General features: G+C 42.7%; 1 long non-coding RNA gene and 1 pseudogene across 2 annotated transcripts in view; one reads left to right on the top strand and one right to left on the bottom strand.

Moving 5' to 3' along the window:
- LOC140628252 (uncharacterized) overlaps positions 1 to 13,261 on the bottom strand; it is a 38,431-nt gene extending 25,170 nt beyond the window's left edge. For both annotated transcript variants that reach the window (XR_012026567.1, XR_012026568.1), the window contains exon 1: positions 13,139 to 13,261. This is a non-coding gene — a long non-coding RNA (uncharacterized lncRNA). The remainder of the gene's footprint in view (positions 1 to 13,138) is intronic.
- Positions 5,975 to 8,982, top strand: LOC140627788 (MARCKS-related protein-like; annotated as a pseudogene).
- Positions 13,262 to 15,885: the final 2,624 nt, after the last annotated feature.

Below are 15,885 nucleotides of genomic sequence, written 5' to 3'. Positions count from 1 at the left end.
ATTCAGAACATGTGGGGTTTTATAGGTCATTAGTTTGTGTGTGTGTGTGTGTGTGTGTGTGTGTGAGAGAGAGAGAGAGAGAGAGAGAGAGAGAGATCTCCACACCCAATGTGGGGCTCAAACTCACAACCCTAAGATCAAGACTCTCATGCCCTCCAACTGAGCCAGCCAGGCACCCCTGTAGGTCACGTTAAATAGTATTTTTCTTTAATTTTGCTGAAAGCTCTGTGCTCATCAATATGGAGATACACTTTAGAATTACCTGAATGCTGTAGATACCCCCCACTATTCCCCATGGCCAAGTCACCATCATTTGTTAGCTGGACTAATGCGTTAGCTTTTAATATGACCATGATCTGCTATTCTTCCTCTTTATTAATAAGTATCTAGCATATGTTATGCCTTAAAGGAGATGCTAAGGATACAAAGAAAAAAAAACAGATGATTATCATTGCCCTCAAAGGGCTCAGAGCCCTGTTGAAGATAATGTACCTACGGCAAACACAATGATCAACTATAAGCTCCAATAACAGAAATGCCATATGAGAAGTATAAACAAAGTGTTAGACAAATGGAAAGGTTTTTGAGTGAGGAGTCCTGACTGGGCTTCCTAAAGGGAGCATCAGCTGGATCTGGAAAGGTTTATAGCCTTTTGCAAAGATGATAAGGGTAATGAATGCAGGCTGAGGGAGCAGCAAGAGAGAAAGCTTGAGGAAGGGAAAGCAGACAGATTGTCAAAGAACTGATGAACAGCACACTCTGATTGAAGCAGGAGTACAACACAATAGTGAGATAGGAGGTTGTAAAAGTTAGTGAGGAGGCTTGAGAAGAGTGGGGGGTGTGGAAGAGAAAGTGCAGTAGAACAAAAGAGGGCGTACACAAAGACACAAAAGAGTTCAGCTGACATTGGGCATTGGAGTTAATGGCAAAGCCAGTTTTGGGGGGGTGTATGTCAGGATAAATCTCTCTGGGGATAACCACAGTAGAGAATTGCACAACTAAAACTACAGGTCAAGGGGTGCCTGGCTGGCTCAGTCAGTAGAGCATGCAACTCTTGATCTGGGGGTCGTGAGTTCGAATCCCATGCAGAGTGTTGAGCTTACTTAAAAAAAAATACAATACAATAAAGTTATAGGTCAAAGAGGCAAGGGATCTTGGAATAGCAGCAGAGACATGGCTGAAACAGCCAATTCAGGGGTCCAGGCTGATTTAGGTGGCAAATGAAATCTGAACTAAGCAGTGGTCTGAGAGAATAGCAAAGGGATGGGATATCACTGGAAGTCCAAGGCCTTGTATATATTCATTTTGAGTAAGGTAGCAGGAACTCTGGATATTACAGTCTGAGAAACTGAAGATGGACCATTTCTTCTTCTTTTTTTTAAATTTTTTTTTAACTTATTTATGATAGTCACAGAGAGAGAGAGAGAGAGAGAGAGGCAGAGACATAGGCAGAGGGAGAAGCAGGCTCCATGCACCGGGAGCCTGATGTGGGATTCAATCCCGGGTCTCCAGGATCGCGCCCTGGGCCAAAGTCAGGCGCCAAACCGCTGCGCCACCCAGGGATCCCCATTTCTTCTTTTTAAAAGATTTTATTTATGTATTTGAGAGAGAGAGAGAGAGCATGATCATCTGGGGCGGGGGACAAAGAGAGAGAGAGAAGCAGGTTCCTTGCTGAGCAGGGAGTCTGACTTAGGACTCAATTGCAGGACTCTTGAGATCATGACCTGAGCTGAAGGCAGATGCTTAACCGCTGAGCCACCCAGGCGCCCCAAGATAGACCATTTCCAAGTGATAATAACATTTAAGGTGTGAGATTGCTTATGCATAAATGGAGTACAGTAGAGATCAAGTGTCTGAAACTTGAAGGTGGTGGAAATTTGCCTAGGTTGAATAAGATTTGAAAGAGGAGTGTTGCGTATATCATAAATTAGGCAAGGAAGAGTTAATGCAACTTCCTAAAGGGCAAATTCTTAGTAAGTAACTTGTGGGTGAGTGACTCTTGACTTACTTTATTCCTATTTTAGGGATCTATCAGATATAGAACTTTAAAGACATGCCATTGTCAGCTAGGTCTTACTTTTGCAAAACATAGCTCAGAATATTCCTTTAAAGTATAATAGAAGGCAGCCCGGGTGGCTCAGTGGTTTAGCGCCACCTTCAGTCCAGGGTGTGATCCTGGAGACCCAGGATCAAGTCCCATGTCGGGTTCCCTGCATGGAGCCTGCTTCTCCCTCTGCCTGTGTCTCTGCCTCTCTCTCTGTCTCTCCCATGAATAAATAAATAAAATCTTAAAAAAAATTGTTTTAAGTATAACAGAATGTAAATTACAGATTGTACATTAACTCTACTGCTTCCTTGGAATTTGTAATCTAGGTGATTTGAGGAGGAGCAAATCATGTTATAAACATCACTGAACCATTAGAGCCACAATCATTAGGGAATTATTATTTATTTGACTTGGTATTTGATGACAGTAACATGTTATTTACTACCTAGAATAGCAAACATCTTAATTGATAATATTCTATTCCACTCACATAGAGTACAGGCATTTTTTAAAGCAGGGCCCATGCCCAGCATGGAGCCCAACATGGAGCTTGAACTCACGACCCTGAGATCAAGACCTGAGCTGAGATCATGAGTCCAATTACTGAGCACCCCCAGGCGACCAAGTACAGGCATTTTTTTTATCTCTATTGTTCCCAGTAGGACTAAAATGACTGGAGAAACTTTTTCAAATGATTGACACGTCAGGTGAGTTGTTTATCATTTGACATTACCAGGAGTTTGGGGGAAAAAAAAACCTTCAGTCTAACTTTTATAATTACATTAATTGAACATGACTCAACAGCATGGATTACTCATACTGTCATAACCCCAAAGTAAAGTTTCTGGCAGTATCCAAAAGACTGAGGCAAATGTAGACAAATAGCTTGAGTTTTAAAAGATTCCATGAAGTCATCAAATATCTTTGTAGGTTTCTCAAGATTTCTCAGATATAGTGGTGTGACTTCCCATAAATTGAAATAAAGTCTTTTTGACCTTGGCAGCATGTTAGTGGTGGTCTGTGTAAAAATACAAATTGTGTTTTAACCATGTCCCCTCTCCCATAACATAAAAGAAGCCCCTCCTTTCAAAGTGCAGCCATTTTTAGGGCCTTCTAAGTTAGCTGAACATAACCAAGGCCACTGAGGCCTCCATCTCCCAATGTTTCCTCCAAAAAACAAAAAAAGGGTGAGAAGGAAAAAACAAGTCTACATAAAAACCAAGCAAGGAGAAAAGAGAGGAAATAGCAACCGGGCCTAATATGGATCCAAAAAGACTGGGATGAAGCATAAATCCATCCTCAGTATGAAAATTACTTAAAAAAAACCCCAAGTATCTGAACACATATGAGAGAGAGAGGACTTAAGGACATGCAATTTGAAGGATCAGTCTCCAAAACTCATAGCTTCTAAGAGAGATAAAGGGTAAAAACAGGGCAGCCCCAGTGGCACAGCGGTTTAGCGCTGCCTGCAGCCTGGGGTGTGATCCTGGAGACCCGGGATAGAGTCCCACGTTGGGGCTCCCTGCATGGACTCTGCTTCTGCCTCTGCCTGTGTCTCTGCCTCTCTCTCTCTTTCTCTCTTTCTCTGTATCTCTCATGAATAAATAAATAAATTCTTTTAAAAATGTAATACATATCAACTGAGGTAACTAACCCCAACCCCAGAAAAGCAATCATGAAACAAAAAAATATCAGGGCACCTGGGTGGCTCAGTCAGTCAAGTATCTGCCTTAGGCTCAGGTCACAATATTAGGGACCTGGGATTGAGCACCATGTCAGGCTCCCTGCTCAGCTCACTCTCCCTTTGTCCCTCCCTCGCTCCTGTGCTCTCTCACTATAATATACAAATAAGGGATCCCTGGGTGGCGCAGTGGTTTAGCGCCTGCCTTTAGCCCAGGGCGCGATCCTGGAGACCCGGGATCGAATCCCACGTCGGGCTCCCGGTGCATGGAGCCTGCTTCTGAGCCTGCTTCTCCCTCTGCCTGTGTCTCTGCCTCTCTCTCTCTCTCTCTCTCTGTGTGACTATCATAAATAAATTATAAAAAAATTAATATACAAATAAAATATTTTAAAAATACTGATACAAGACAATACTCCAAATGGAATTAAATAGACACAAATGGAAAGGTGGTGACAAAAAAATACCTTGGATCAGAAATTCAAAAGGGAAAAACAGAAATAAACAAAATACAGGAAGAAATTAAAAGAAGTGATTGGGAATGCCTGGGTGGCTCAGCGGTCTGTCTTTGGCTTGGGGCGTGATCCCGGGATTCTGGGATCAAGTCCTGCATTGGGCTCCCTGCATGGAGCCTGCTTCTCCCTCTGCCTATGTCTCTGCCCCTCCCTCTGTCTCTCATGAATAAATAAATAAAATCTTAAAAAAAAGAGGTGATTGAACTCAGGAAAAAAAAAGGAAGAAAAAACAAAGTCATTTTACAATTGAAGAATAAATTACGGGATGCCTGGGTGGCTCAGTGGTTTAGCACCTGCCTTTGGGTCAGGGCGTGATCCCCGGGACTCTGGGCTTCCTACATGGGGCCTGCTTCTTCCTCTGCCTGTGTCTACCTCTCTCTCCCTCCCTCCCTCTCTCTCTCATTCTCTCTCTCTGTCTCTCATGAATAAACAAATAAAATCTTAAAAAAAAAGAAGAAATTACAAGTGCCCAAGTGAGAACAGGCCTTAGTAAAATGTAATAAGGGGGCATTGAAAATATTAAGGGAGCAGGAAAACAAACAATACAATGAAAATGTGATAGGAAAGTAAGATGAGGAAGAGAAGATAATGGAACAGAAGCCAAGCAAAGAAGGAATGATATTATTGCAGTCCCAGTGAAATGATGATCAATAGGACAAATTATAATCCAAGAAAATCTTCCAGAAATAGAAAAAGACCTTTGTCTACCTATCCACTAAAAATGCACAATCAAGGACTCCTGGGTCGCTCAGTCAGTTGAGCATCTACCTTCAGTTCAGGTCATGATCCCTGGGTCCCTGAATTGAGCCCCTCATCCGGCTCCCTGATCAGTGGGGATTCTGCTTCTCTCTCTCCTTCTGCCCTCTGACCCCTCCTCCCTGCTTGCACGGCACGCTCGCACTCTCTCTCATGCTCACTCTCAATAAATAAGTGAAATCCAAAAAATAAAATAAAATGCACCATCAACTGCAAGATACAGTCTTTCGTCTATTAGATTTCAAAGATAAAGTTAAAACTGTAAAGACCTCCAGGCAAAAAGATCAAGTACTATGTAAAGGCGAGAGAACTGGACTGGTATCAGACATTCAGAAACAATATAATCAAAACAAAACAAAACAAAAAACAATATCTAAAGCAGGGCAAAAATGGAACAGCATTTATAAACAATCAATGAAGCATGAACCAAGGATTTTATATCCGACAAAGCTGCCTTCTAGTATCAAGGCTATTAACACACACATACTTTTCAACATACAACAGCTTAGGGAATTCTGTACCCATGAGCCCTTTTTGAGGAATCTACTAGAACAAGTGCTGGCAAATTATTCTCCGGGACCACATCCAACCTCTCCCATTTTTGTATGGGGACTGAGCTAAGAACTGTTTGTTTGTTTTGCATTTTCAAATAGCTAAAAGAAAACCAAAAGAGTAACAATATTTCACAACCTGTGAAAATTATTTTTCCCTTTCTTTTACCTGTGAAAACTATAATCAAGTCAAATTTCAGTGTTTACAGATACAGTTTTATGGGAACACAGCTACACTCCTTTGTTTACTGTCTATAGTAGCTTTCAGGCTACAGTAACAGAGCTGAGTAGTGTGGCAGAGACCATATGATGCACAAAACCTAATAATACTCATTATCTGGCCTGCTAGAGAAAAAGTTTGCCAACTGCTGTCCTTGGAAGATAAGCTTCCTCCAACCAAGAGACACCTATGAATAACTTTGGCAAAATGACTGACGGTAGAGCATTTTGGTATATAGATAAGTGGATGGAAGGACAGATGATATAAAGAACAAAACAAATTTGGGACAAAGAGTGAAAGACTCATGTATAAATGTACGTTTTGACAAAGCAAAAAGCAAAAGCAATGCAACCAATAAATGGGATAAAGGAAAATGAAAGAGCAAAACAGAGTAGGGAATAGGTGAAAGTTACGATACTAATAAAAAAAATTACAAACCAGACCCTAAACAATAAAAAGAGACTATGAGTATTTAAAAACATATAAATAGGGGATCCCTGGGTGGTGCAACGGTTTGGCGCCTGCCTTTGGCCCAGGGCGCGATCCTGGAGACCCGGGATCGAATCCCACATCGGGCTCCCGGTGCATGGAGCCTGCTTCTCCCTCTGCCTGTGTCTCTGCCTCTCTCTCTCTCTCTCTCTCTGTGACTATCATAAAAAACATAAATACCTGAGTGCCTGGCTGTCTCAGTCAGAAGAGCATGCAACTCTTGATCTAAGGGTCTTGAGTTCAAGCCCAATATTGGTGAAATGATGTGAAATGATGATCAATCATCATTGGTCTCAATGATGGGACCAATATTGGGTATCCCAATATTCACGTCCCAATATTGGGTATTGAATATTGATTTATTGAAATCACTTAAAAAAACTTTTTTGAAATAAAAGGTATAAATACTAAGATAACCACTAAAACAAATATGCAAACTCTCCTACTACATACCTAAAATACATGTGTATGCTAAAGAGCAAATGATACACATCTTATAAACATAGCAAATAAAATATACATAATTTAAAATATTGACAAAATGTAAAATAAACATGTATACCAAAAAAATAAATGGAAATGGGCTTTCCTTGATTAGTAAAAGCAAACAATTTTCAATTTCACACACAGCAAAACCCAAACCTCGTTTAAAAGACTTTATTCATTCGTGAGAGAGAGAGAGAGAGAGAGAGAGAGAGAAAGCCAGGCAGAGACATAGGCAGAGGAAAAAAGCAGGCTCCATGCAGGGAGCCCAATGTGGGACTCAATCCTGGGACCCCAGGATCACGTGCTGAGCCGAAAGGAGATGCTTAACCACTGAACCACCCAGGCATCCCCCAATTCTCTTGTATATAAGAGACACACACCTCCAACAGTGATTCAAAAATGCTAAATTATAAAGGACAGGTCATGGGGCACCTGAGTGGCTCAGTCGATTAAAAGTCAGCCTTGGGCTCAGGTCATGGTCCTGGGTCCTGGGTCTCCCTGCTCAGTGGGGAGTCTGCTTTTCCCTCTATCCCTACCTCTTTCCCTCCCCCTTCTCATGGTCGCTTGCTCTCTCTCTCAAAAAAATAAATAAAATCTTTTTTTCACAAGATTTTACTTATTCATGAGATACACAGGGAGAGAGAGGCAGAGACACAGGCAGAGAAAGAAGTAGGCCCCATGCAGGGCACCCAATGTGGGGACTCAATCCTGGGACTCCAGGATCACACCTTGGGCCGAAGGCAGGCGCTCAACCACTGAGCTACCCAGGCGTCCCAAATAAATAACATCCCAAATAAATAATATCTTAAAAAAAAAGAATAAAGGATGGGACAAAGGCATACTGGATGAATGGAAACAGGAATAATGGAAATAGAAAAATGGAAACAGAAAAAGAGCAGATACCCTGGTATCAGCAAAGTAAAATTTAAGTCTCAAAGCAAATAGTCAAGACAAAAGGACAATTTTGTATTAAAGGCCACTATGCAGAATGATCATACAACATTTAAGAATATTTATTACCTCAGTAGCACATCGGTTAAGCATCTGACTTCTGATTTTAGCTCAGGTCATGATCTCAGCATTTGGAGATAGTGCCGGGTGTTGGGCTACTCTATCTCCCCTTCAGCCCCTCCCCCTTCCCACTCTCTCTCTAAAAATATATTTTTTTAAGATTTTATTTATTCATGAGAGACACAGAGAGGCAGAGACATAGGCAGAGGGAGACGCAGGCTCCCTGGGGGGAGCCTGATGTGGGACTCAATCTTAGAATCCCGGGATCACACACTGAGCTGAAGGAAAATGCTTAACTGCTGAGCCACCCAGGCGTCCCCCAAAATAATTAATAATAATAAAAGAGTATTTATTACCAAATAATAATGCCAACATCTTTAATAAAGTAAAAAACTACAGAAGTTGTGATTCTGGTGCGGAGCGGTGGTGGGCATAGCTAGCGGGTCGGGCGCCGAGAGGGGGTGCAGCTCGGTTCCCCCCCATACCCCTCCCCCTCAGGCGCGAGCCCCACCCCTCCACTGGCCAGGCCAGCCCGGCCGAACTATCCCCTGTTGCGTGAGCCTGGGGCACCCCGGGCGCCCCCAGCAGACCCCCCCCCATCACGGGCAGCCAGAGCTCCAAGGCTCCCCGGGGCTACGTGACCCCCGAGGAGGCAGCAGGTACTTCGCCTGCTAAGGCCAACGGACAGGAGAATGGCCACATGAAAAGCAATGGAGACTTATCCCCCAAAGGTGAAGAGGAGTCGCCCCCCCAGGAACGAAACAGAGGAGGCAGCCGGGGCCATTGGCGATGCCATAGAGCCAGCACCCCCTAGCCAGGGCGCTGAGGTCAAGGGGGATGCCCCCGCCAAGGAGACCCCCAAGAAGAAGAAGAAATTCTCTTTCAAGAAGCCTTTCAAATTGAGTGGTCTGTCCTTCAAGAGAAATCGGAAGGAGGGTGGGGGTGATTCCTCTGCCTCCTCACCCACAGAGGAAGAGCAGGAGCAGGGTGAGATCGGAGCCTGCAGCGAGGAAGGCACAGCCCAGGTAGGGAAGGCTGCCGCCACCCCTGAGAGCCAGGAGCCCCAGGCCAAGGGGGCAGAGGCTAGTGCTGCCTCCAAGGGAGGAGACACAGAAGAAGAGGCAGAGCTCCAGGCTGCAGAGCTGTCCATTCCCTCGAGGCCGGAGAGTGGCCCTACACCTGCCGGCGAGCAGAATGAGTAGCTGGGTGGGGGCAGGTGGGTGATCTCTAAGCTGTAAAAACTGTGCTGTCCTTGTGGAGGTCACTCCCTGGACCTGGTGCCCTGGCTGCCATCCTGTGGCCCAGAAAGGAAGGGGCTGTTGCCCCCTCCCAGCCACATTCCCTCTCCTTTTCCCTCCTGTGGATTCTCCCATCATCCATCTGGCCTTCCTCTTAAGGCCAGCTGAAGATGGTCCCTTGCAGTTTCCCGAGTTAGGTTAGTGATGTGAAATATGCTCCTGCCCCTGGCCCTACCTCTCCTGCCCCTACCCCTGCAGAAGGCAATTGCTGGTTTTCTTCCCCAGTTCTTTTCCAAGTAAGTTTTGTTTACTCCCCAAATCCCTGAGCCAGATGTGGGGTGCCTACACTCCCAACCCCGAGTGTCCAGCCTTCCCCTCTGTTGAGTTTTTAGTCTCTTGTGCTGTGCCTAGTGGCACCTGGGCTAGGGAGGACACTGCCCCTGTCCAGGTTTTTATAAATGTCTTACTCAAGTTCAAACCTCCAGCTTGTGAATAGACTGTGTCGCTTTTTTGACTTGGTAAGCAAGTATTAGGCTTTGGGGTGGGGGGGGAGGTCTGTAATGTGAAACAACTTTTTGTTGTCTTTTTCCCCCCTCCCATTGTTGTAAATAACTTTTAATGGCCAAACCCCAGATTTGTACTTTTTTTTTCCTCTGCTAAAACCATTCTCTTCCACCTAGTTTTACTGTAACATTTGGAAAAGGAATAAATGTCGTCCCTTTAGTAATGCAAAAAAAAAAAAAACAAAAACAAAAACAAAAAAGCAAAAACTACAGAAGTTGCAAGGAGACAGGAACAGAAACACAGTAAGAATATTCTGCTCACTACAAATCAAATCAAGTGGACAAAAAAATAAGAAAAAAGAACACCTGAACAGCATAAGCAACACGGTAGAACTTATGAATATATGTAAAGCTCTAAACTCATCACACAGAACATTACTTTTCAATTCTGCATGGCATATTCACAAAAACTGATCATAGATTAAGTTGCAAGGAAACAACAAATTTCACAAAAAAAAATATTACAAACAACCCTCTCTGATCACGAAGCAGTTAAACTGGAAATTACGAATAAAAACAAAATATATTCCTATTTGTCACGTAAAGAAAATTGTATTTGCGGGGCACCTGGGTGGCTCAGTGGTTCAGCATCTGCCTTTGGCTCAGGGCATGATCCTGGGGGTCCTGGGATCGAGTCCTGCATCGGGATCCCCAGAGGGAGCCTGCTTCTCCCTCTGCCTATGTCTCTGCTTCTCTCTCTGTGTCTCTCACGAATACATAAAATCTTTTAAAAGAAATTATTTTCAAAGAAAAAGCTTACAATTTTTTTAAAAAGCAATCACTTCTACAGCAAGGCATTTCCTTTAAAATTAGTATCTGGGGGCAGCCCGGGTGGCTCAGCGGTTTAGCGCCGCCTTCGGTCCAGGGCGTGATCCTGGAGACCCGGGATGGAGTCCCACATCCTGCTCCCTACATGGAGCCTGCTTCTCCCTCTGCCTGTGTCTCTGCCTCTCTCTCTCTGTGTGTTTCTCATGAATGAATAAATAAAATCTTTTTTAAAAAGTAAAATAAAATTAGTATGTGTGATATATATATTTTAATATATATATCTATTTATTTAAAGGCTTTATTAATGTAATCATTCATAAGAGACACAAGAGACATAGAGGGAAAAATAGGTTCCCTGCTGGGAGCCTGATGCAGGACTCAATTTCCAAACCAGGATCATGCCCTGAGCCGAAGGCAGATGCTCAATTGCTGAGATGCTCAATCTTTTAAAAGAAATCATTTTCAAAGAAAAAGTTTAAAAATTTTTAAAAAAGCAATCACTTCTATAGCAAGGCATTTCCTTCTTTAAAATTAGTATCCGTGCTATATATATATATGGTATATATTTATCAAATATATTCAATATACATATATATATTTAAAAGCTTTATTAATGTATTTATTCAGGAGACCTACAGGAGACATAGAGGGAGAAGCAGCTTCCCTGCTGGGAGCCCGATGCAGGACTGGATCCCCGAACCAGGATCATGCCCAGAGCCGAAGGCAGACGCTCAATCGCTGAGATGCTCAATCTTTTAAAAGAAATCATTTTCAAAGAAAAAGTTTAAAAATTTAAAAAAAAACAATCACTTCTATAGCAAGGCATTTCCTCCTTTAAAATTAGTATCTGTAATATATATATATCTAAATACATGATATATATTTATCAAATATACATATTCAATATACATATATATATTTAAAAGCTTTACTAATATATTTTCAGGAGACATACAGGAGACATAAAGGGAGAAGCAGCTTCCCTGCTGGGAGCCCAATGCGGGACTGGATTCCTAAACCAGGATCACGCCCTGAGCCGAAGGCAGACGCTCAATCGCTGAGATGCTCAATCTTTTAAAAGAAATCGTTTTCAAAGAAAAAGTTTAAAAATTTTTAAAAAAGCAATCACTTCTATAGCAAGGCATTTCCTCCTTTAAAATTAGTATCTGTGATATATATATCTAAATAAATGATACATATTTATCAAATATACATATTTAATATATATATACATTTAAAGGTTTTATTAACGTATGTATTCATGAGAGACACAGGAGACATAGAGGGAGAAGCAGCTTCCCTGCTGGGAGCCCAATGCGGGGGGGGGGGGGGGGGGGGGGGGGGACTGGATTCCTAAACCAGGATCACGCCCTGAGCCGAAGGCAGACGCTCAATTGCTGAGATGCTCAATCTTTTAAAGAAATCATTTTCAAAGAAAAAGTTTAAAAAAAAAAAAAAGCAATCACTTCTATAGCAAGGCATTTCCTCCTTTAAAATTAGTATCTGGGGGCAGCCCGGGTGGCTCAGCGGTTTAGTGCCGCCTTCCGCCCAGGGCGTGATCCTGGGGTCGAGTCTCACGTCATGCTCCCTGCATGGAGCCTGCTTCTCCCTCTGCCTATGTCTCTGCCTCTCTCTGTGTGTCTCATGAATAAATAAGTAAAATCTTTTTAAAAAAAAAAAGAAGCGGTTATTTAAAAAAAATAAAATTCGTATGTGATATATATATTTATATAGCATACATTTATTAAACACATATATTTAATATATATATTTAAAGGCTTTATTAACGTATTTATTCATGAGAGACACAGGAGACATAGAGAGAGAAGCAGCTTCCCTGCTGGGAGCCCAATGCAGGACTCGATCCCCGAACCAGGATCACGCCCTGAGCCGAAGGCAGACGCTCAATCGCTGAGATGCTCAATCTTTTAAAATAAATCATTTTCAAAGAAAAGTTTTTTTAAAAAAACCAATTACTTCTATAGCAAGGCATTTCCTCCTTTAAAATTAGTATCTGTGATAGTTATATCTAAATATAGGATATATATTTATCAAATATACATATTTAATATATATATACACTTAAAGGTTTTATTAATGAGACACACAGGAGACATAGAGGGAGAAGCAGGCTCCATGCAGGGAGCCCGATGCAGGACTCGATCCCCGAACCAGGATCATGCCCTGAGCCGAAGGCAGACGCTCAATCGCTGAGCCACGCAGGCGTCCTTATTTTCTGTGATATTAAGAAGAAAAATATCTCAAGATTTTCGGGTTTTAATTTCTCTATATGGTTCAGTCTACTTAAAACCTCCCCTATGTTTCATTCTCCCTTACAATATTTCATACATTATTAAAATACCTGTTTTTAGGCCTTGTCCAAATATCTACAAACAATTCCTTTCTGTTCCTTTCAAGTTCTTTATTTTTGCTATTTTGAACTTTTGTTACTTAAGCGAATACTCCACAATACGAACTCAAATTTTAAGACTGTTTTAGGAAACTCTTTGAAATTTAGAAATTACATGGTTCACGCTTTTAACAAAACCCGGGCCCTTGAAGAGCTTAATTCTTGAGGTGGGAAGCCAGGGGAGGAGAGGGAAAAAGAACAGAATCGTCGTCGTTTCTAGAGAAAGGGGTACTGAGTTCTAGAGGGCTGTCGAGCTCCATTTTGACCGACACATCGAAACAACACGAAAGTAAAACCAACCGGCAAAATGAAGGTAAAAACGAAAGGAACAGCAATTGCTCGTCAAACAACGCAGCAGACTTAGGAAGAACAAAAAGCTTCTTTGCTCCTCACATTTTTTACTTACCCAAAGGAACTTCTCCCCATTCGTAGCCAGGAACGCCCGAGCTCCCTCGGCGCCAACGGTCCCACCAGGCGGGCCAACGGTCTCCCGAGGAGGATCGCCTCAGGAGGACTAACCACAGCCGGCTTTGTACTTCCCAGTTCAAAGGATGGTCCCGCCCACTTCCGCCCGTTGCGTCGGGTCACGTGACCGGGTCCTCGCCAATCAACTGTGGAGGCATGAGGTTCACTTCCGGGTGGGGCCCCACGCCCTCCCCCATCTTGAGGCTCCAGGAGGGCTTATTTTGTTTCGAAGTTAGGGAATATAGTCTACCGGTTCTCTCGGCCTGCTGGGCTGAAAGAGAATGAGCGGGCCCCTAAAATTCACGAGATGCCATGTAACAGTTTCCTTCGCGTGCAGTGCAGAGGCAAGTGCGGATTCTGAGGGCCAGGAGGCTTGCAGAGCCTCGTGAGCCTGAGAGGTCTGAGTGCACGGAACTGGGAAATGCGCCATAAATCGCTATCACCTCCCTGCTAAATGCACCTTAGAGTGGTTTTGAAGATGCAGTGAGGCCTGTGCCTGGCACATATTGTTACAGAAGTGGTTACTATTTTTCCTTGTTTTGAAGACATTCTCTCCACCTTGAAGACATTTACAAGCTGTGTTATTCAAGGACAATCCTATTGCTTCGTCAAGCTTCCTTTCTCATATGAAAATGGAGAAAGCCCGTTTAACAAATGTTCCCTAATACATACCAAATATATATATGTATATATATATATGTATCTTTAGATCCAATTACCCCCTAATATATACCAAAAACCATCTAGGTTCAGAGGACAGAAAATTGAACAAGATCTGTAAGGTCCCCCCTTTCATGATACTTGTATTCTAGTATGGAGCAAGGTTATAAACCTAAAAACAGAATTACGGAGAATAAAATAATATATGATGTGCCTAGTATTGGACAAAGAACAGCTCATTGTTGAATTTTCTATACAATCATTTAGGGAATGGTGGGAATTTGGGTCAGCCCCACCCAAAGCTCATGAACTGATAGGGGAAGGGTGGTCCCTTAAAGTAAAATTCAAGGGTCCAAAATATACTGAATTGCAGAATGGTCCCCAAGTTCCTGCCCCTGATCCACACACACGCTCTATAATGATCTCCCCTTAAGTATGGGCAGAGCCTGTGAATATGATGTGACATCGCTCCTGGGATTATGTTATATGGCAAAGATGAAAGGATTTTTCAGAAGTAAGTAAGGTCCCTAATCTGTCCATAATAGTCACTCAAAAGGGAGAATATGCTGGGTGGGCCTGACCTAATCAAGTGAGCCCTTTTATAAAGGAGCGAGGCCTTCCTTAAAATCAGAACCTCTGAACCGTAGAGATGCTTTCTTCTGGCCTTGGAGAAACTAACCAGCAGGTTATGAAGTGCCTATGGAGAGGGGAAAGCACTAGGAGCCAAGGTCCTCTGTCCTACTCCTGCAAGGAAGCAAATTCTGCTAGCCTAAATGAGTTTGGAAAAGGACCCCAGGCTTTAGATTAGCAGATAGCCTAGTCAACACACATGACTGCGGCCTTATGAACCTCTGAGCAAAACATGCAGTTCAGACTGCTGACCCATGGAAACTATAAGGTGATAAACATGAATCCCCTTAAGCTGCTAAGTGTGAAATCATTTCCCATGCAAAAATAGAAAATTCAGGATTCTTCTCTTGTTTTGGGCAATCTGAAATATCAAATACGTCCTCCAAGCTCCTTGTATGTCATAGGCGTTCAGGGAGGGGCCTAAAGGAGCTGATATCTAAGGTAGACATGAGAAGTAGTTATCTAGGCAAAGAGGAGTATAAATGTGTCAGGAAGAGAGAAGCTCATCCTCACCTGAGCTATCACAAAATGCTTTTCCAAAACGCTGAGATTTACCACATTGGCAAAAAAGGAAAAGAAAGCCCCCTCCGCCACCACCCCCATCGCCATTACAGCTTCTTTGGCATAACATCCAACTGAGAGTGTCCCAGAGTACATTTCCTTGACCCACCAGCTTTTAGGCTTTTCGCAGAGGGCAATTAAGTAATTCATGAGCAATAGAGGTTTGAAATCAGTCCATTCAGTGGAGAGAGAGAAAGAAAAATTTCTGACACCTGGTTTGGAGACCAAACTAGATGACTTTCCTTTCCTTACGACGAGACCAGCCGACACTTTGAGAGAAACAGCATTTGTTATTTGCTTCTACCCCTAAAGAAGGAAAAAGTTTCATTTTTACAGTTGACATATTCCCTCTGAGTGGGGAAACATTTCATCTCCTCATTTCAGGTTGTGATTTATGAATCTGGAAGTACCTCTGTTGCTTTTTCTTCTTCTTCTTTTTCATTAGAAGGAGAGGGTAGGGAGTGAGCAGAAGCAGAAGGAGAGAGAGAATCCTAATCAGGCTCCATGCCCACAACCCTGAGACCACAACCTGAGCCAAAATCAAAAGTCAGATACCTAACCAACTAAGCCACCCATGCCCCACTGTAGCCTATTTTTTAAAGTATATTTATTATTATTGAGGTATAGTTCACATACTGTTAAATTTACCATTTAATGTGTCCAATTCGGTGGTATTCAGTATATTTACTATGTCATATAACCATCATCACTGTCTAATTCTAGAACTTCCTGCCTACCACCCAGCCTCCCCAAGAAAACCTATACCAGTTAGCAGTCAATCCCAATTTTAATCCCTCCTCCCTACTTTCTCCATTACCTGGCAACCATTATTAACCT

The sequence above is a fragment of the Canis lupus genome, chromosome X (genome assembly GCF_048164855.1).
Source record: "Canis lupus baileyi chromosome X, mCanLup2.hap1, whole genome shotgun sequence".
Classification (NCBI taxonomy): domain Eukaryota; kingdom Metazoa; phylum Chordata; class Mammalia; order Carnivora; family Canidae; genus Canis; species Canis lupus.
The sequence above is the reverse complement of the archived record's forward strand: the minus strand, read 5'-3'. Positions and strand labels throughout refer to the sequence as shown.